The following is a 21,353-nucleotide window of genomic DNA, read 5'->3' as shown; positions in this document are numbered from 1 at the left end:
CGAGTGCACATTCGGCTTCGAAATCCCACATCGATGATGCATCCTTGAATGGTGCGCACGCTGATACTTGTTGATGGCCCAGCATTGAAATCTGCAGAAATTTGCGGAAGGGTTGCACTTCTGTCACGTTGAACGATCATCTTCATTCGTGTTGGTCCTGTTCTTGCAGGATCTTTTCCCAGCCGCAGCGATGTCGGAGATTTGGTGTTTTATATGATTCCTGATATTCACGATACACTCGTGAGATGCTCGTACGGAAAATTCCTTACTTCATCGCTACCTCGGAGATGCTGTGTCCCATCGCTCGTTCGCCGAGTTCAAACTAACTTAAACCTACCATTGTCGCAGCAGTACCGATCCAACAACTGCGCCAGACACTTGTTGTCTTGTATAGGAGTTGCCAACCGCGGCACCGTGTTCTGCCTGTTACATATCTCTGTATTTTAATACGTATGCCTATACCAGTTTCTTTGTCACTTCAGTGTATATCCGCTCGGCGCGGCCCCCTCTCCTTCTGGCCGGAAGCCATCCCTCGGTTACCCAACAACTGTCGAGAGACATTCGCTCTAGTATCCCTATAAACGTCAGGCCTCAATATGGAACATGCATGGATGAAAAGTTTTTGGCTTTCTTTCACATTCTTTGTAACTTTGTCGATGTATCACTACACATTAAAAAGTTATAGCCATTTGTAATCAGCATGTTGATTTTGAATTTCTCTGTATTATGTATTGTATGACACGAAATGTTGGGGTACATGTGAAAATTACTGGACGATGAGTCTGTAAGACACACTTGTACACTGCTGAGTGCACTAAGTGCACATGAATGGAAATAAAAACTAAAGACGTACGAGGTGAACATTGTTTCCCGAAATGGGAAGTATGGCAAATCGCAATTCTAACATTAGGCTTACCAATGAAAGGTGTTTCGAAAAAGATAAGGATATTTTGCTAGCATCTGTGCAAGCAGAGAAAGCCTTCGTTAAAATAAGATGAATGAAGATGCTCATGGCCCTTGAAGACTAGAGTCCTAATATCGACATGAAATGGAAGATCAGGAGAGATGAGTTCGTTAAACTGGCAGTAAGGCAGGGTGGCAGTTTACCACAACTGAAGTTCAACTTGCTGGTCGAAGTGCAGTGGAAGCGAATGAAAATTTTGGAAGAGAAATTAAAATCAATAAATCAAGATCAGAAGTAAACAGTACTAAGGCTTGCACATGGTATAGAACTTCAAAATTGTTCAAATGGCTCTGAGTACTATCGGATTTCACATCTATGGTCATCAGTCCCCTAGAACTTAGAACTACTTAAACCTAACTAACCGAAGGACATTACACAACACCCAGTCATCACGAGGCAGAGAAAATCCCTGACCCCGCCGGGAATCGAACACGGGAGATATAGAACTTCTCACTGTTTGAGATGATGACTTTCAGGATAAACGTGTCTTTATGTATTTTGAAAGTATTTATTGTTGCAACCTTAACGCTAGTTTCGATTTTCGTGTAATCTAAATTATGCTAATGTGCTAAATTTGTGACATAAAGGGTTAGTTTAAAAATTGATTATTTAAATGAAGCGAAGGTCGGTAAAAGTAGAGATTATTGGATGCAAATTAGGGGAAGAGTGGTTTATGAGACGGAGAAAATTTCGTCCAGAAGCATACAAACACTAGAGATGCTATATTATGTTTTATTGCACTTCCATTAATGTGTAGTGCTGCAAATGAACATAAGAGTAAGTGAAAACACCCGTGCCAAGCAATGGAATAGCTAAAAACTCTTACCTTGGTTCCATAACGAGTTGTTTTTAGGTATAAGAACACAATCAACATTACAAATACGTTTCAGTGCAGAAATTGAAGATATTCTATTTAAATAAAGCGAAGCCGGATGGTGATGTAAATGCGCTTCTGGTAGTAGTTGCACAGATGGAATTTAAATGTTTTTAATAATGTTAAAGCTAATACGGGTGCTATGGCCACACAAAAGGGGAATATAAGGACATGGCGTACAAGACCATAATATAACATTGTAGTGTGGGACTACATAATTTGGTGACAAGGTTATATAAATGTCCTGCCACTGATTGAATTGGAAGGACAATACCGACATGCCACCTTGAAAGCGACAATTTCAAGAGTTATTTTATTGTATTATTTAACTTTATGTACGATTTATCTACAAAAACTTCGTATTAAAGTTGTGTTCATTAGCAGAGAAACTAAACATTAAATACCGATTTCTCCTTTTGATGCTCGTTCAGGAATTTCACTGAAATGAAGCTGGAGCAAATTTTAGTTATATTAAATAAACCAGAAAGAGTTTTCAACGAAAGCTGTGCGAGTTTGTAACACTTTGCTTTGCTCCGACTCATATATATATATATATAATGCATATTTAGCAGAGGAGCATGTTTTTAGGAAAATACATGCATTTTCTCTCGTTCGAGAGAAATATTTCCAACGAACTACTTGGCGACACGCTGAAAATAAAATTTGCAACCGGTTCGCAGAGCTGGAAAAAGAAGAAGGAAAGAGAACAAACATAGCACGGCTGTATGTGCCCTCGGGCGTGTACCCAGTTTTTAACAGGGAATGAGTGGCGTACGGCGCACGACTGGCTAGACGCCTAAACCCGCCCCTGGGGCTCAGATGCGTGCGGGCGTTTCAGTTCCTTTCCCCTCTCCACCCCCTTACCGTCACCCAGCATCCGGCCAACTTCCAACCCTCCACCGCATGCGACCGCCAGACCTTCTCTTCCGCGAGATTGTTTGCTGTTTCTGGAAGTCCACACACGGAGCGGGGAGGTAACTTTGGAGAACGCAGTTTAATAACAGCGAGCCGGCTGTGCTCCCAAAAGCGCTTCTACATTTCGTGTGTTGTAGATCTTTGAGGAAACGCCAACCCTTGAGAGGAAAAATAGCCTTCTTGACCACTGGGAAATTTTGCAAGTGGACAGGCGACCGCAGAAACTCGTTTTTTCCGTGCACGCACAGAGAAAGCTATACCAACCTGTGTTGAATTTCTTCAGAAATGTTTATTTACTTTACAGTTGTATGTGGAGTCTTGGTAAACTATATGACTGGGGAAAATTGAGCAACATTTTACTATTGCAATAATGAAGGCTGCAGGACTGCGTCAACAGAAATCTTACTTCACCATGTGTGGAAACAATGACTACAAAGAAAATGAGGTAAGCATATGACGCCTCATTATAAATCCTAACAGAAATGGAATGAATATCGGAGTCAGAAAACAAAATAATTATATGGCTATTCACATCGAAACATGTATGTGAAATTCAGTAGAAGGACTTTATGAGAATTTATATACATCTGGGGGTACTGCCACGGAGGCATCATGCTTGTGCTCAGCAGAATACGTAGATCCTCTGCTGAGCACAAGCAGCAGTGGCTATTAACATCAGGGACTTGTAAGACAGAGGGTTTGTACCTCGATGTTTGTTATCAGGAAAGGTAAGAGGGGGGGGGGGGTGGTTCCTCCTAATCACGACAGGGCTTTAATAGGAAGTCTGGATGTAGAAGGAAGAGCGCTTAATCAGATTTTTTGATTTAGTTTAGTATGTACGTATTGAAAATCACTTCCCCATGCGGCACCGCCTTAACGAACCACTGTCCGTTCGAATATGGAGGTTTGCGTGCTCCAATGAAGCTGGGGGGGGGGGGGGCAATGTCGGGTGGTAGCTTAGCTACTGGTAGTTTCACCCTTGCTGAACAGCCCCTGGCTGAGGACTGAGGAACCAGCAAAGTGTGTCCTGCAACGACATGTCATTCGCTTTCCTTATTCGCAAGTGCCGTTGGATGATCTAAGTAACTCAGTCTCTCCTATCCATAGTTATTCCTTTCTCATTTTCCTCATCAAAGGGGAGGTAGAACTCATAGGGGTGGTGAAGTGAATACTCTTAGAGGAAGAAAACCCAGACGACAAATTGCGGACCTCCGTGTTGGGGGCTGTTCGATGGGTCAGCTCCCCATCCCTAGAAAAAGTGAGCCTGCTAAAATAACCAATAATATGTCTCGATTTGCGGGTTGTTTTAATGGAATTCGACCAAGGAAACAAAAATAGTCTTTCTTTTGGCATCTGGAATGTACAAGGCACCTCTAATAAACAGCACAAATTTCTAACTGATATAAGACAGCACAACATTGACGTATCTGTGCTTTCCGAAACAAAAAATAAATGCACAGGTTGTGAATGTTGGTTAGAGTTTGAGCATTATTTTAGAGAAGCGGAAAAAGTTGTAGGGCGAGAGCATGAGTATCGATCATTCTAAAAAAACCGTGGTCAAAATATGTAACGTTTACTTAAAGGTTGCTAAAGCTCAGTCTGAGAACTAGAGCCATGAATATAGTGATAGAGACAGGGTGTGCCCCTACTGGAGGCTCGCCGTTGCAGGTAAAAGATTATGGGCAGATGCTGACAGAGACCATAGAAGCCATTCAAAGTGGTTATGAACAGATACTGTCTGGGGATATTAATAGCAGAGTAGTGAAAGGAATAGTAAGGCTGTTGGGATATACGCATGGGCAGGATGTTAGGAATGATAATGGAAAGAGTTTGGTGGATTTATTGGAGCAGTATGAATTACGAGTAGAAAATACAATCTCTGCTGACATGGATATACATAAAGTTGGATGGTATAACAGTACAAGAGGGGTGAAATCAATTATCTAATCTTAAGATAAAACGGCAGTTCAAATATTCAGGACGTCAGATTGTGGAAGTGACCATCAACTAGTGGAACATAAAATTTATGTTCATTATACTTTCAAGAGTAGCGGTGAACGGAAGAGACCGTAACATGCTGAACTGCCTGAGATCATAAGGTATAACCTGGATAGTGTAAAGGGACGATAGTACTACTTACACCAACAGCGACTGGCAGGAGGATTAGAGAGTGCAGAGAGAATAGTAGAAGAGGTAAGTGAGCATATAAAGCAGACCATAGATGAAGCAGCAAAACCAGCCCTTGAAGAATACGAGAAGAAAATTTTAGCAGTTTGGTGGATTAAGAAATAGCAGGAATGTTTGAAAGGAAAAACGAAGCTTGTTTGACGTTCCAAAATGCGAATGACAGTGAAAGTAAAGATAGATATAGGACACTTGAAACACGTATTTATTCAGTGTTTTCATTAACAGCGATGGCGAGGCATGACAGAATCTCTGACCAGAGAGTTATTTATCGTTGCTAGTCTGCGCTTGACCGCGCGAGTGTTCAGTTGCGAGTAGTCAGTTGCGAGTAGGACGTTGTGTGTAGCGAGTTGCGAGAGGAAGTAGTCAGCCGACGGTAGTACTGAGCGCGCGTCGGCATGGGTCGGCGGCGTGCGGCCTTTACATCTCTGGTCAAGGTTCGGGACGAGGTATATTGTTAAATAAGGTAATGAAGCAGCATTGCGCACATCTGATAATGTAAGATATGTTAATTGTAATTAATTTGCTCAAGAATTGACCCAATAATAATTTTGTTTTCAAAGCAATCGTTTTAAGAAAAGAATCATTCCAATTGAAACAATATTTCCTATGCTTTTCCTCCCAGAATCAATTTATCAGATTAATTACTGCACAGGGCCTAAGGTCAGCGATGCTGCCCTATTATTGTGGGTTTATGGATTAATCTTCATATCTTAATTTTTGTGTCGAGTTTACCTTTGGGTCATTATTATTCTATAATTTTTGTGGGGAGCAAACATTTGGCTCGTTTTCATTATCATAGAATTTTCTTTATTTCTGCTGGGAGGTTACGTTTTACAGCACGATGTCCATTCACATTTAATTAATTTCCATTATTTTTGCGGGGAGGTTACACTTTAGTGTTTTCATTATCATAGAATTTTCTCTATTTCTGCTGGGAGGTTACGTTTTACAGCACGATGTCCATTCACATTTAATTATTTTCCATTATTTTTGCGGGAATGGACATCGTGCTGTAAAACGTAACCTCCCAGCAGAAATAAAGAAAATTCAATGATAATGAAAACGAGCCAAATGTTTGCTCCCCACAAAAATTATAGAATAATAATGACCCAAAGGTAAACTCGACACAAAAATTAAGAAATGATTAATCCTTAAACCCACAATAATAGGGCAGCATCGCTGACCTTAGGCCCTGTGCAGTAATTAATCTGATAAATTGATTCTGGGAGGAAAAGCATAGGAAATATTGTTTCAATTGGAATGATTCTTTTCTTAAAACGATTGCTTTGAAAACAAAATTATTATTGGGTCAATTCTTGAATAAATTAATTACAATTAACATATCTTACATTATCAGATGTGCGCAATGCTGCTTCATTACCTTATTTAACAATATACCTCGTCCCGAACCTTGACCAGAGATGTAAAGGCCGCACGCCGCCGACCCATGCCGACGCGCGCTCAGTACTACCGTCGGCTGACGACTTCCTCTCGCGACTCGCTACACACCACATCCTACTCGCAACTGACTACTCGCAACTGAACACTCGCACGGTCAAGCGCTGACTAGCAACGATAAATAACTCTCTGGTCAGAGATTCTGTCATGCCTCGCCATCGCTGTTAATGAAAACACTGAATACATACGTGTTTCATAACCCTCCACTGGAGGGGCAAAAATTTGGCAGCGATGGTGAGTCATTTGGACTTGCCATGAGCAACAAATTTTTTCTTAACTAATTGACTTTACAATCATAAAATATAAGTATATAGGTGTGGAACATGAAGTAAATATAGTGCACATGCACCGAGTACACAACATATCAGACAATGACAAAAAATATATATACAATGAGTACAGAACATATCAGCAAATCAGAAAAATGTATATACAAATCATATTCATAAATGACAAAAGTGCACGCTTACTGACGTTCAGCACAAAACATATTAACAAATGACATAAGTGCACATGCACTGTAGTTCAGAACATATCAGCAAATGAAAAAAAAATGTACATACAATGAGTAGAAATCATGTTACAAAAATGACAAAAGTGCACACGCACTATAATTCAGAATATATCAGCAAATCAAAAAAATGTATTGGTCATGAATACAAATCATATTAGCAAAAAAGTGATTTTCACTATGTTACAAGAATTAGGATAGGAAAGGGAAGGATTGCATCATGGTTGTAGCACTTTAGGTTGCACGCAGCTGCACTGAAAGTCCATATCTCTCTACTGTAGCACAACACCAAGTGAAACAATCTGAAGTTCTTTTCCCAGATTATTTATCAGAGTAGCCAAGACACTGAAATGTCGTAGTAATATTCCATGTTATCATTTTAGCAGTACATTAGGTACACCAAACAGTGAGACCATATTAACATCTCCATCGCTCAAGGTGGTGGACAGCATGTCGTGTCAACACCACGTTCTTGTAAGGTACACCAACGTAGAATTAGTGCAAAAACCAAATATAGTGCTCCATGATCAAGAGGATATACAGGATAAACGGATATTGCAGTAATTCAGGGTAGTTAGGTCAGAAGGTGAAGGACATTAAGTCACATACTAGTCTTCACTGAGAATTACATTAGTAGTTTGCGGCATTCATTGCCCAGTTATTGAACATTTCTGTACCATGTATGTAGTATTACAGAGAAATGTTCATAAATTGACGTTTTACACAGAACATTGGCACTCATTGCCTAATTATAAATCATCAGAAGTCATTATATTCATGTGGTGCTTTACAGAGAACATTGGTACTCATTTCCTAATTACAAATCATCAGAAGTCATTATATTCATGTGGTGCTTTACAGAGAACACTGGCACTCATTTCCTAGTTACAAAGTATTATTATATTTTTTATTATTTGCTAGCAATGCATTGCGTTGAGATCGATAACTAATTGCTGAGGGATAATAATATTTGCATTTGACTTATTGCTGCAAATGAAGATGTGTAACGTCATTCGTCATGTGTCAGCTGTAGCAAGGTTATGAAACAAGTAGAGTATATGTAATCACATTCATAAATGACATAGACTTAGTGAACAACTGCTTATAGCACATTAATTTCATAAATAATTTCTCCTGCAAAAAATATAAAAAAATGGATTATTAATCTGAAGGAAGAAACGCAATTTATGCTGAAAAGTAGTGACCCCGAATTAACAGGCAGTGAAATGTGTATAAAAATGTGTTCCACAGCTGTCCCTTCCAAAACCTTCATTCATCTTACTATGCAATATAACACATACTGTCAAAACGAACTGCAACAAATACTTAAATAACTACATAGCATAAATACATAACTTCAACATTATCCTCATCTGTAAAGAAAAAACTTCATTATCCATCACTTCATTATCCATATTATCATAACTCCATTATTATCGTCACTTGTAAAGAAAAACTTCATTATCCATAGTAGCATATTCTTCATCATTATTCATCAGCATTCATTATCATCTGCAAAAAAATCACTTCATTATTCATTATACAACTATTCCTTATTTCTACCATATTTCATCACTAAAACTAAGATGTGTAGTTCTGTCAGACAGCCTGCATCAATCGCCTTGTATTCCGAAAGAAAAAATTAGTTAAGACTGCTATTCTACGATGTGTACAGTATATTCTTGTTAATGCTTGTTAATCCTGATCCATTTACTTTTCCTCGCAAGGTTTTCATCTTCTTTCGACCATTCCGAAGGTGAAATTCCCATTTCTGTTTAATTTATTTCTTTTACGCATCATTTCTTTCTGAAATTGACGAACAAAGATTAATGTCTTGCATTTACATCATATACTCACTAAATGATGACTGCTTTATGATAACATAATTAAGCATACAGCATACCATGACAGAAAACGTAATATGTCAAAAAAAATAGCCAGTGTTCAAATGCAAAAATGTACACAGAATATTACAATGCAGCAGCAAAAAATGTGAAACAGTCACGATGTTGAGATATCATAGGGCAAAAATGTCCAAGTCATCTGGTGTGTGTTATATCTTAACTATTTCACAGTGCATACAAACAAAATATGAAAACAATCGTACATACATAAAAGAATGATGACAAGAAATGGACCTGCTTTGAGTTCAGCTTGTATGTTGTGTAGTTAATAGAGGCGAGAATTAAAGACTTTAATGGAGAGAGAATTTAATAAAATTAATATGTCACTAGATAAAATTGCGTAATTATTCATGGCATACGTAATTTTACGTGGAAAAATGTGCACAGTCTGATATGTAACGACAAGAAGAGCGACCTGCTAACCTTACCTTGGCGGGCACTTGCCAAGAAAAAATACGATAATCATCAGTAAGTAGTCACATAAATATAATTGCATAAGTGGTCATAAAATGTGTAAATTCATCTGGGAAAATATGCACGGTCTGATGAGCAACGACAAGAAAAGCGACCTGCTAACCTTACCCTGCCGGGCACTTGCCAAGAAAAAATACGATAATCATCAGTAAGTAGTCATGTGAATATAATTGCATAAGTGATCATAAAATTAGCAAATGGCATTATAGCATGTTAAATCATAAAGTATCTTTCTTCAATAAAACGTTTGATGTTTGACCAGCGGTGGTTTCCTTTCGATTTTCTGGTTCTCAAAGTTTCGACGTGTACAACATTGGGGTGAGGAATGCTGCGAATTCGATATGGACCTGCGTATAGAAGCTCAAATTTACTGCATCTACTCTTTCCTTTGTTGGATAAATAGTGTGTACGTACTAATATCTTCTGTCCAATGTGAAAGTCACGGCGTGTACAAACCTGTTTTTGCTGTCTTCTCCGGCGCTCTGCGGCACGTTTGATGTTGTTCAGCGCAGTGTCAATTATTTCATGGTGTCACAGTCGACGAGATGTAGGAAATGTTACTAATTCTTTAATTTTGTTAGGTGGTTCAGCATTTTTCAGTATAACAAACGGAGATAGCATAGTGGATTCATTTGGTATGGAATTAATTACATCCTGGAATGAGTGTATGCGTGTGTCCCAATCAAAATGTCTTTTGTGGCAGTATATTCTACACAGTTTACCAATTTCTTTCATTAATCGTTCATAAGGGTTCGAAGAATCATGGTACCTGGATGTATATATCGGAGAAATGTTTCTAGCTCGTAACATACGTGTCCATATAGCAGGACGAAATTGTGGTCCATTGTCGGAAATTACTTTCATCACATGCCCTACATGAAATAGAAAATGTTTTACAAATGCTTTCGAAACAGTTTTAGCAGTAGCTTTGCGTAACGGAGTGAAGGTAACAAATTTTGAAGTGAGTTCAACAGCGACAAAGATGTAGCAAAAACCTCTATTAGTTCTGGGAATCGGACCAAAAATGTCTACAGCGGCCATATGTCTCAATTTAACAGGTACAATGGGATATAATGGAGGAATATGTGAAGTCGTGTCTGACTCAGCTTTCTGGCAGATTTTACATGACGCTAAAACTCGTCGAATACGTTTCTCCATGTTCGTAAAATAACAGTTCTGTCTCAGTATAAGAAAACATTTTCTAGCTCCGTAATGTGCGTAACTTAAATGAGTATACCAGATTAATTTGTTAATCAGCTCCTCAGGAATGCATAATAACCAATTGTTGCTTTCAGGATGAGAGTGGCGAAACAGAATGTCATTGCGTACAGTGTAATGGTTTCTAATCGTAACATTTTTCCTATCTTGCCAGAGGTGTTTAATCTCTTTCCACACGTTGTCTTTATTCTGCTCTTGTGCTATGTCCTGTAATGACGACGAAATAAAATTTTGAAATGCAACTTGTTGAATGTACATGACGCTGAAATTTGCTTTGCAGAAGTTGGTTGCGATGTCTTGCTGATTGTTGCTGAGAGAACGGGATAATGCGTCTGCTACAACATTTTGTGTGCCGGGAATGTGAACTATTGTGAAATTAAATTCCTGCAAATAAAGTTTCCACCTGCTTAGTCTGTCGTGAGTAAATTTAGCTGAAAGTAAAAATTGTATCGCTCTGTGGTCTGTGTAAACGGTGGTATGTCTTCCATAAAGAAAATGTCTAAATCTTGTATAAGCCCAAACGACACATAATGTTTCCAGTTCGGTAACAGAATAATTTCGTTCAGCAGGTGACAGAATGCGACTTCCAAATGCGATGTTTTTAATTACTGTAGAGCCATCTTCTTCAATTTCCTGAAAAATATGTACTCCTAAAGCGGTGTTAGAACTGTCGGTGGCAATGGAAAAATTTCTGGTAAGATCTGGGTGCGATAAAAGTAGTGCATTCAACAAGGCGTGTTTCAGGTTCATAAATTCAGAATGTGCTTGTTTATCCCAGGACCAAATAGTGTTTTTACCTGTCAATTGGCATAATCTAGGTGTGTCTAAAGCAGAGTGATGAATAAATTTACAGAAAAAGTTAATTAAGCCCAAAAAACTGCGTAGTTGTTTTTTTGTCGTAGGAACAGTAATGTCACGTAAAGCTTGAAGTTTTTCCGGATCAGGCGCAATGCCTTCTGCTGAAATTACGTGTCCAAGAAATTTTATCGAAGTTTTACCAAAATGCGATTTACTGGGATTAACTGTGAGTCCTTGTGCACGAAAAGTTTGCAACAGTTGTTCAATAATCAGATTGTGTTCAGTCCAGTTAGCTTCTGCAATAAGAATTTCGTCTACGTACGTTGTAATTCTGTCTTTAAGCTCTGTCGGTAGTATTGTATTCAAACCGCGAATAAAAGCTGCTGAGGAAATTGTTAAGCCGAACGGTAATTTACAAAATTGATAACAGTCGCCATAACAGAGAAATGCTGTGTACTTTCTGCAGTTCGGATGGAGCTGAATTTGCCAAAATCCCGATTTTAGATCTAATGTAGAATAAATAGCAGTACCGTGAAATTTCTGTAGTAGTTCCTCTAGTGTCTGTGGTTGATCTGTTTCATTAATAATTATGTCATTGATGTGACGTGAATCAAATACGAGGCGAAGTGAACCATCTTTTTTCTTAACAATATGTAGCGGGTTTATGTACGGACTAACTGCCGGTTCAATAATTCCTTGGTCAAGCATAGCCTGCAATTCTTTCTTAACTTGTTCTCTATGGATATATGGAATGGGATAATGCTAGGCTTTAAATGTATCATGCTGTTTGACTTGAAATTCATACATAAAACCGGACATAGTACCAGGAATGTTGTCAAAAACTGGAGCTTGCTGTAAAAGAATTTTGTGTAGTTGCGTGCGTTCGTCGTCTGTATTTCCACTGCTTTGTTTAACTTTATCAGAAATCATCTGTATAACGTCATATTCGGCTTCGTCTGGAGTATTATAGTTATGTACGTACGTATCTGTGAACAGTGTGGAATTACAGTCTATGCTACGTGTTACGGAAATAACCTCTGTGCGATTAATTGTCTGTTCTTCTGCAGATAAAGAGTGCTGAAATTCCAAAGCCAGTTGTACATTCTCGTCCTTCAACATTAAATAGGAATTTTGAAAATCAATAACTGCGTCGTTTTGTACCAGAAAGTTAGTACCTAAAATAACGTCTGTTGTCAATAAAGGAACAATCCAAAAAGTTGAGCGAAATGTGTGACCTGCAATACAAAATGATAAATGTGTCTGTAATTTAACATCTGCTCCTTTACTCGACACTGCTCCTTTCACTTTCGTTTTGCCTAAAGGTAATGTAGGATAGGTATTCTCTTTGTTACACTCGTTGAAAGTTTCTTCATTTATAACTGACATAGGTGATCCAGAATCGATTACTGCTGAAAATTTCGATGAACCAATTTTAATTTCGATGACAGGATGTGAAATAGTTTTTTGAACAACTGGTCTTTCCTGCAAAAGAGTGTCTCTGATATCGTCAAAAGTAATAAAATTTTCGTGAATAACATTCTGCTTGTCAAAAGTAGTACTTGTGTTATTGGAAGATGCGACCTGTACTGTATCTAGTCAAATCCTATCTGACGTGTTATTACTATCAGGAGGATTCTGTGGCATTTCGACTATTCGAACTGTTCTGTTATTTCTTCCAGGCGTATTACGTTCTGGATGATACCTACTGTCGGGTTCATTCATGAGAATATGTTGTTGCTGATCATTTTGCTGCTGGTAAGACCGACTGTTATTGAACGTATGTTGATAATTGTGCTCATTGTTTTTACGTCTGTCGTGATAGTCATTCCTATACGGTGCAATGCGATAGGAATTAAAATAGTGTCTTTTCTGTACGTACTGACTCCCTTGTTGTTGTGTGTTACCATTTGTTGGAACCGACGCTATACGTGCACGCGGCGAAACATTAAAGCCTGGCTGACCTAGCACACTGCATTGTTGGTTAGGTATGCTAACCGGCTGGCTTTGATACTGTTGCGGAGAAAAACGTCTATTGTTATTAAAATGTGGTTCTTCCTGCTGATAACTTTGTCGATACTGATAATCAAAATTTTGTCTGCTATTAAAGTTCTGGTGGTTGTCGTTCCTAAACCGTCTATTAGCTTTGCTATTGAAATTGCGTGGTTGATCGTAATTACTGTAAGTTTGTTGGCCTTGGTTGTTATATGAAAAATTTTTGTTTACGAAGGAATAATCTGATTGCTGCACTTCTAAAAGCTGCAGCAGATCCCTGAATGCCGAAATATTTTCTTTTTGCTGACCCGTTAAAAGTGACACTCTTAATGATCGTGGCAATTTAGAAATACATAATTGAATGAGTGCAGATTCACTGTATGGTTCACTTAGGTACTGGTTTTGTTGGACCATGTGCTCAAAAAATTGCGTGACACTGGGAAAATTTGAGTTCTCATAATTTGGTAAACTAATTAACTGATCTTTAATTCCACGCTGTGTCGTCTTCGATCAATACGCTGACAGAAAAGCATTCTGAAATTCTTCTACCGAGTAGCATTGTCTTGCAATCGGTCTCATACGAGTTGCCGGTTCGCCTTCCAAAAAACTGCAAATAAATTCAAGTTTGTGTGTTACGGGCCAAGTTGGTGGAAAAGCAAAGCTAAATTGTTGTATCCAATCCAGGGGATGAATCTGTGTTCTGTCATTTTTAAATACTTTAAATTTTCTCACTGATAGAAAATGTTTGTAATCAAAATTATCATCTCTGTGTGACGGAACAGGTTCAGGATTGTATGGGAATCTGTTTGACTGTGACTGTTCGGAATCTAAGTCAGGTACTCTCTGTAGATTACCCAAATTATATGCGCTGCGTGAGTCTGACAAATGTTCGCAAAGTGGCGTCTGCTGTGATGTGTTATTAACTGAAATATTTTTTATCGCTGTTACTTCTTGCTGTAAACTTGACAACTTTCTGTGTAATGTATTATTAGGTGAATCGATCTCATTGATTGTCTGTTGTAGATTTTGGAATTCAGATGTTTGATTAAATGAAACCGGTGAAGTATCGTCTGATTTGCTGTCATTATTACTTTCAATAACATCAATACGACTGGCCAATTCATCACATTTTTCAGTCAGTATTTTTACCTGATCATCGTTCTTAGTGTCAGAAGCATGAATATGTTTTTGTAATTTACGTGTGGTTTCGTTCAATTTTTTAACGTCAGCTTTGACGACATCGGAATCCTGTGTTAGTTCTAATTGTTCGAGTCTGTCGGTCACGGTTTGAAAATCTACTGTGTGTGTATCTGTTTTCGATCTAAGATCAGAAATCTCATCACGTAATTCAGTGTTCAACTGTTTGATGGTATTAATTTTGTCTGATACTGTTGCAATATTGTTGTCTACTTATGTTTTTGCCTTCGCAAACATTTTACGTTTATCTTCTTGTCTCTGTGCTGTGATTGTTTCCATTACTTGTCGTTTTACTTTATTCTGATCCTGTATAAATTTACGGAAATGCGTATCACTGTTTTGTAGGTGAAGATTAAAACGTTGGTCAATTTGAGTGTTCTTTTGGTCAAATTTCGCGTCTATCTTTGCATCCATTGTGCGCGAAAGTTCTGCTGTCATTAGTTTAAACTCGTCGCGTAATTGTGTAGCTTTTTCAGAGCAGTGTTTACCGACTGTACTAATTTCGTCTCTGAGTGATTCTGTTGCAGCTGTTTGCATATCCCTTAATTCTTGAGCAACAGACCTAATTTCTTCACTACTTTTCCTAGCGCACGTCTCAATTTCTTCACGTAATCGTTCCTTAGTATCATGACACTGCGCGGCAACGGCTATAATCTGCTCGCTAAGCTGTCTGGAATTGTTGTCTAATTTTTCATTAAGCTGTTTGATCTGTTCACTAAGCTGTCTGGAATTGTTGTCTAATTTTTCATTAAGTTGTTTGTGATTGTCGTCTTGTCTTTCATTCTGTTGTTTGGAATTTGCATTAAGTTGTAGTTTAAAATCTTCTTTAAGTTGTTTGAATTCTCCTTTCTGTTCTAGCAATATTGCCATAATTTGATCCAAGGTAACATTACCTACTCTATTCTCTGTATTGTTTGATGGTGTATCTGCAATTGTCACGTTTTGTGTGACCATTTGGTCATTCTGTAATTTACAAAAAGGTTTGCCTGTCGGATGTACACTGTCAGTCACTATTTCGGAATTAAATAAATCCGTCCTACTTTGAGTATCCTGTTCATTTTCATTAGAAAAGTTTGTCTGCTCGTCACGTGAATTTAGCAAACCGGTTGTATTAAGCTGGGCAGCGTTCATCGTAACAGAACGCCCCGCGTCATCAATTGTCGTTAAATTAACAGACGACGCAATTGAATTTATCTGTTCATCAATAAGATCAAAATCAACATTGGTGGTCGGTACACATTGTTTGTCACTAAATGGAGGATTGTCATCATTACATTGCGGGTCACAAGTACTATCGGTCAAGTTGTTTAATTCAGTTATTTCACTCATTATTCCTCGCGATGTACTATTAACAGTTTTTCGCGGCATTTTAACACTAATCACAATTATTCAATAATGAAACAAAGACAATACAAAATGCAACAAACAAATACAACAAAGAGCAACGAATTGCCGATGACCTGTAGAAGAAAGTCACAAAATTAGTAAAAGCGTTGCGCCAAATGCTAATTATATTAAGTAAATAAGAGCAGATATCTGACTGCTTCTCAAAAGATTCTCAAAGAAATACGAACCTGGTCCGGATGTCGCCAAGTGTAACCTCCCCACAAAAGTAATGGAAAATAATTAAATGTGAATGGATATCGTGCTATAAAACGTAACCTCCCAGCAGAAATAAAGAAAATTCTATGCTAATGAAAACACTTTAGTGTAACCTCCCCGCAAAAATAATGGAAAATAATTAAATGTGAATGGACATCGTGCTGTAAAACGTAACCTCCCAGCAGAAATAAAGAAAATTCTATGATAATGAAAACGAGCCAAATGTTTGCTCCCCACAAAAATTATAGAATAATAATGACCCAAAGGTAAACTCGACACAAAAATTAAGAAATGAAGATTAATCCTTAAACCCACAATAATAGGGCAGCATCGCTGACCTTAGGCCCTGTGCAGTAATTAATCTGATAAATTGATTCTGGGAGGAAAAGCATAGGAAATATTGTTTCAATTGGAATGATTCTTTTCTTAAAACGATTGCTTTGAAAACAAAATTATTATTGGGTCAATTCTTGAACAAATTAATTACAATTAACATATCTTACATTATCAGATGTGCGCAATGCTGCTTCATTACCTTATTTAACAATATACCTCGTCCCGAACCTTGACCAGAGATGTAAAGGCCGCACGCCGCCGACCCATGCCGACGCGCGCTCAGTACTACCGTCGGCTGACGACTTCCTCTCGCAACTCGCTACACACCACATCCTACTCGCAACTGACTACTCGCAACTGAACACTCGCGCGGTCAAGCGCAGACTAGCAACGACAAATAACTCTCTGGTCAGAGATTCTGTCATGCCTCGCCATCGCTGTTAATGAAAACACTGAATACATACGTGTTTCACACTAAATAGATAAGTAATAAGAGAGGTGTTATAAAAGCTAAATAAGGCGTTGGAAGGAAAATGTGTATATTTAGAGAAAATAATTGCTGGGGTTCGTGGTACTGAGGCATGGAGAACAATCAAGTCAATGCGAATGTCAAACAGTGACAAATTATATCATGATAATATTACTTATATTTGATAAACAATGTATTTCAAGGATTTATGGCAGGAAAATCGGCCTGAATTTTTCCCACAAATGTGGTATGAGAACGAAGAGGAAGAGTTCTTCAGGAGGCTGTGAGGAGCTGTGAGATGAAGAAGACAGCAGGATATAGCTCAGTATATCCAGTGCTCGCGACGTTTGATCCACCTAAATTGTCTGAGATGCTAAGGAGGCTGTTTGAAAGAGTACACAATGGAGAAGATGCACTAGAATGGGAAATATTTTACGTAAGACGGTTGCATAGTAAAGCATCATGTAATGACCCAAGTACGAGGGTCACTCCAAAAGAAATGCACACTATTTTTGTAAAAATACAGTTTTCATTCTGCATGTGTGAAAGTTTTACAGTGTGTAGATACATTCTTCCCGCTTGTTTTCAAACTGAGTTTAACCTGACCCGTAAGTGGCGCCGTCACAGCATGTCTTCGAGATGGCTGCTACACTTGATGTTCGTCAGAAGCAACGTGCTGTCATAGAATTCCTGTGCTGTGAAAACTAGACAGTGGGAAACATCCACAAGAAGTTGAAAAAGGTGTATGGAGACGCTGCAGTCTATCACAGTACAGTTAGTCGGTGGGCAAGCAGGTTACGTGATGAAAGCGGACACGGCATTGTTGAGGATTGTCCTCACAGCGGCAGGCCTCGTACTGCACACACTCCAGACAATGTGCAGAGAGTTAATGAACTGGTGACTGCTGACAGACGCATCACAGTGAACGAATTGTCACGCTACGTTGGGATAGGGGAAGGAAGTGTTTGCAGAATACTGAAAGAGTTGGCGTTAAAAAAGGTTTGTGCCAGGTGGGTTCCGAGGACGTTGACAGTGGCTCATAAAGAAACAAGAAAAACGGTCTGCAGCGAACTTTTGGAACAGTAAGTCCTGACCTGGCTCCATGTGACTGTTATCACTTTGGGAAACTGAAAGGCTCTCTTCGTGGAACAAAGTTTGAAGATGATGACTCCCTTGTGCACGCTGCCAAACAGTGGCTCCAACAGGTTGGTCCAGAATTTTACCGTGCGGGTATACAGGCGCTGATTCCAAGATGGCGCAAGGCAGTTGAAAGGGATGGAAATTGTGTGGAGAAATGAAAATATTGTTCCTAAAGAATGTATCTACACACTGTAAAACTTTCAAACATGTAGAATAAAAGATGGATTTAAAAGAAATAGTATGCATTTCTTCTGGAGTGACCCTCATAATTATAGGTGCCTGACGGTTGGAAGAACACTGCACTCGAATTTCCTGAAAGATCTAGTAGAGAAGGAACCAAGTCATAATCAGCAAGAAGAGTGAGTGGGATTCCGAGCAGGAACATCGCTGATGGGCAACATCTTCAAAATGAAACTAACATGTGAAAAAAGCACAAAGGTTGGACTGGAGCTGGATGTTGCACTGACAGACCTAGAGAAAACATACGATAATGTACCCACCAACAAACTGTGGGAAAAGTGAGAAGACATAGAGTTAGATGAAATATTGCTAAAGTGTGTTATGAAATTATATGAAAGTTACACAGTGAGAGTAATGATTGGGAATAGTTCGGCAGAAGAATTCGAGGTGGGTAAGCAACTGCCGCAGGTATGCAGGCTGTCACCGACTCTCTTCAGCCTATATATAGGAGCAGTTCTGCAGACTTGGCGTAGAAAATTACATGTTATGGGACTGAAATTAAAAGACAAAAAGATATTTAGTTTGTATTTTGTAGATGACCAGATTTTACCAGCAAAAGAAAAAGATGTTCAGAGCTCCGTAATAAGAAAGCTTACAGATGAATACAAAAAGGCTGGCCTGAAGATGAACATGAAAAAATGTGACTACTTGGCTGTTGGAATAGAAAACGTAAATACGTAAATAAAACTTAAATAAGTGGAGAAGTAATTGTAAGTGTGGAAAAGCCAAATATCTTGTGGTATTATTTAATAAACAGGGCACAAGCAATGATGAAATCACTAGTAGGATTAATAAAGGATGGTCTGTAACAAGGGCGTTGAAGTTTGTTCCGTGGAACGAAAGAATAGGAACAACGAAGAAGAGAATGTATAAGTTTATAGCCCAGAGTGTACTGTAGTTCTGTGTGGAGCAGGAGCCTTAGCCGTTAATAAAGGAAGAAAAAGACGGCTTGCCTCAGAAATAGATTACTTAAGACGAAGCTCAAGTAGTACTAGGGTGGATAGGATGAGAAATGACGTAATCTGACAAAGGATGAAAATGGATTTGGATATCTGTGACGACATCCAGCAAAAACAGCTAATGTGCTTTGGTCATGTGAATAGGATGAATGAAGATAGGAACAAAGTAAGATACTACGATGGTTACCACCCAAGCGGAGGAAAGGGGTCGCCCACGACTGAACTGGGTAAATTATGTGGGGCAGGCAATGGAAGCAAGGAATACAAACGTTGAAGAAAGTCAAGACCGAGGCAGATGGTGAATGGGGGCAGAAAAGCGGCACCAGCCGTAGATAACCCTCAAGAAGAAGAAGAAACTCTCGTAGAGGTTCATGACATTGAGTTTTTATTATTTAAACTTCCAAGATGCGTCCGTTGATTTCAGTTTGTTGCCGCTATCATACTAAATACTATAGTGTTCATTATTTACTGCATAAAACCCTGCAGCACCAAGCATGGAAATTCAGCCAATACCTGATCAGCATACCTCAACGACTTGCTAACTTTTATGATGTCTGTTGGTGGACGACAGCGTATCGTAACTGTTGTGACCCAACGGAGCATTCACTGATGCTTGTAGACTTTGAGGGTACAGTCACAAGTAAACACTGATTGTATTAGCAGACACGGCCGAGCGCACATGTTCTGTTGGGATGGGAGAAGCAGACGCGGCTGTGCGGGCGCTTGTATATTAACTACTATGTGTAAAACAAAAAGAAAGCAGGTGCCGACTCACCTCTCTTTCCGGGGCAGTTATAACAACGCCTACGGATGCTCACAGAAAACGCTGGTTAGCCTGCTAGTCAAGATACAACAGTGCCATTAGGGTAGAGCTTCACGTGCGTCGCATTAGCTCTGTGGCCTTCCTCACATGATTTTACAGAACCCAATCTGTAAAAAAGAACTGATTTTGAGAAAATTGCAAGAGAAGTTTTCCGCCTCTATTATGTGGTTATGTACCTGTGGGTAAGTGCCCGATGTTAGAGTTCATGGTGGTTAAGTGATTAGCGTTCGAGCTACGTAAGATAAACGTGCACGAGACAACGGTCGACTCCCGCTCAGCCTTAATTACTAATCTTTTTATCATCACTGGTCTTATTATTTAATTTATATCTCGTTTGAAAGATAATATTACGAAAATGGCCACTTGTATTTGCTTGCAGTATCTGCATGAAGCTTCAAATTATGATTTACATATCTGCATGACAAATACCATCCTGCAACTTTTGATATGGAGAGCACATCTGACGAGTAATTGTGCATTACTCTTGTGGTCTGGCACACAGTGACTTACTATGTTACGGATTGTGAATAACGTCATTCGCATCATTATTTATCGACATTTGTCTTGTGCTTTCCAAGCCTTTCGCTCCTCCTTGAAAATTTAACTAAAAATAGTAAACAGTCAAATATATGAACACCACAATTTCATGAAAAGGCACGTGTTGTTTTAATTGTGTTACCACTCAAATGCCATCTTCATTAAATAATGTGACCAGCGATGAAAAAATATAAGAAAAGTTGTAGTGGGATTCGATCCGCTTGCAACGCGCGAACGTTAACCGCTTTTTTTTGTTTTTTGTTGATCTCATTTTGTTCGCTATATTTCTGCGGGATGGAACCCATTCAAGTTCATCGCTGATCCATTCACTCAGCTTTTTTTTTAATTTATTTTTTATTACAGAGAGCAGCTAACGCCCAGTCCGAACACGCTGAGCTACCAACCACTTGATCACAGTTTCTTACCACCGGTTCATTCGCACCGATATATCATATACATAATAGGCGCGTAAATCTTCTTTTGCAATTTTCTCAGAATTGCCAGAGTAGTTGTAAGGTGCCTCTTACGTGAGGAAGACATTTTTACCAGTTTTAATAAATTATTGTCTCTTATTGATGTATTTACGATAGTTAGGAAGTGCAGTAGTCCGTAGCCGGCCATGAGTCGGAGAGCATATCCCACGCTGGCTGGCTAGGTAACGAAGCGACCATATGTCGCTCGTAGTGGGGTGGGGCACGGCGCTGGACCGTAGCAACAAGCGTCAGCCTAGGAAATATACATGACCGGAAGTACCG

Source organism: Schistocerca piceifrons, chromosome 2 (genome assembly GCF_021461385.2).
Source record: "Schistocerca piceifrons isolate TAMUIC-IGC-003096 chromosome 2, iqSchPice1.1, whole genome shotgun sequence".
Lineage (NCBI taxonomy): Eukaryota > Metazoa > Arthropoda > Insecta > Orthoptera > Acrididae > Schistocerca > Schistocerca piceifrons.
This window is presented reverse-complemented; position numbering follows the sequence as displayed.